This window comes from Chrysochloris asiatica, unplaced genomic scaffold (genome assembly GCF_000296735.1).
Source record: "Chrysochloris asiatica unplaced genomic scaffold, ChrAsi1.0 scaffold00607, whole genome shotgun sequence".
Taxonomy (NCBI): Eukaryota; Metazoa; Chordata; class Mammalia; order Afrosoricida; family Chrysochloridae; genus Chrysochloris; species Chrysochloris asiatica.
The window spans coordinates 136771-138867 of record NW_006409125.1 but is presented as its reverse complement, the minus strand read 5'-3'; positions in this window follow the sequence as shown (position 1 = coordinate 138867).

Here is a 2097-nt window from a genome sequence, read left to right as displayed (position 1 = left end):
TTTGTCTAGAGAAAAGATGTCATAGTTAAATGAGCTATCTATCTCAGGGGTTCCCACCTCAATAAGAGGAAAAGTGTGGGTCCCATTGTTACACAAAATCCAGAGTATATGGCCAATAAGCACACTCCAAGGTAGAATAGAAAAGAGAGCTTATTAGGAGGTGACACCAATGAGGAGCTCAGCAGAGTCTATGTTGGCTAACCACAGAGTCCTGCAGAGACCTTAGAATACAGGGGTTTAATATTGTTGATAAAAGCTAGAGTCCTGTAGGTGGCACTGTAGGTTATTACACTGGACCACATGGTCAATCTGAACAGCAAGATCAGTGGTTTGAACTTGCCAGCCACTCCTTAGAAATCCTATAAGGCTCTCTATGAGTCAGCACCAACTCGATAGCAATTAACAAAAACAATAGTTTCCTTTACAATTCCATTACCTAAGATGGGTATTCTCATCTATGAACTGAAAAAAAAAAAAAGATGCTTAATTGTTTCTAAGTTTTAACTAACTAACTAACTAACGTTTCTATTACAGCTGGAATTGTATCATTAGCCTAGGGGAGGAGATGTTAGCTTGATTGGCAATCAGGTCTCTAAAGACTCTTTTGTTAGAATCTCCAAGGTCTCTACATGGTAGAATGTACAATTCTCAGCACTTGGACTTGGGGATTTTACCTTAATAATAATTTTATACATCGAGCCCTCAACAAGAAAGCTCACCTCTGCCTGGTACCTTCTCCACACAATTCCAAGTGGTTGGTGGTATTACCAGGAACTCTGGGTTCTAGTTTGTGTAACCCTGTTAGGGCCTCAGGAATAACAGATGGAGGTGGAATAGGGAAAAGCAGTGTATTTCAATGGCCAAAGAAAGGAGCAGTTTCAGATACATTTCACCAAAAATGTTCCAGTTGGTTGAGAAGATAGAGAAGTTGAGAGGGTTCTGGATGGGAGAAATTTTACCAACACAACTGATAAAGGGAGGAGTGAAAAATGATTCATTTAAAGGGCCAGTCTCTTTTGATTCTTGCACACATTCTGGAAAAAAACAACAACAACAAAATAAATCTTACATAAATCTTGCTTGTGTATGGTTAATAGAAGACCAAAGTTCAAACCAAGCCAAAGGTTCAAAAAAAAAGTTTTCCTCCATAAGCTCATGCTTAGAAAGAGACCTGCTTTCCCTGCATTGAGGAGCCTCATAAATTCCCCTCTGCAAGAAGTGTTATCATCTTCAGGAGGCCTGAGTTCTCCAGAAAATCCCTTTCCAGAGTTACTTTTGTCAGAATCTGCAGAAAACACTACTATCCACAATGCTACTGTGCCAGATGAGACTACCCCTGAAATATTTGCCCATAAGGATCCTTCCACTGCAGATTCTGTGTGACTGCTGACAACTTAATGCCAACTGTTAAACAAACCAATGAAACACAATGGGAATACCATAACATGGGCACTGACTTAACCTCCAAGCTCGAAGATGAAGACGTCTCTCTCCCATTGCTCTTATCCCCAGGTGATCAATTTGAAATCCAATTAAACCAGCAGTTGCGGTCCCTCATCCTCAACAATGATGTGAGAAGACTCATTTCTCATGTGATCTGGACTTTGAAAATGGACAGCTCTGAGCCCCATGTACAACTGGCCTGTGCCAAGCTCATCTCCAGAACAGGCCTCCTGATGAAGCTGCTCAATGAGCAGCAAAATGTTAAGGCACTAAAAGCAGACTGGGATATGGACCGATGGAAAACAGAATTATATCAATGAGAGCACAGAAGTCCAAAGTGAGCAAAAAGAGCAGGAGTCAAGTGAGGTGAGGACAATTCTGGAAACAAAGAATCCAGACTTTTCCATCAGCGTTCAGGATAAGTCTTTGGAGTAGCCAAGCTCCCACTCCGTATCTGATCCTAACAAATTGCTTTGGCTAAGATAGTCAATCCCTACTTTACTTATTAAGAGAATGGTGCCCGTATTTCTAGTGTAGACAAGAAAATGACTTATCATTATTCTACAAGAAGAATGCTTAATAGTAAGACGATTAAATGTGTATGTTCTTGATGAACCTAAAAGCTAGATTCAACCGGAATCATTGAGTTCTGAA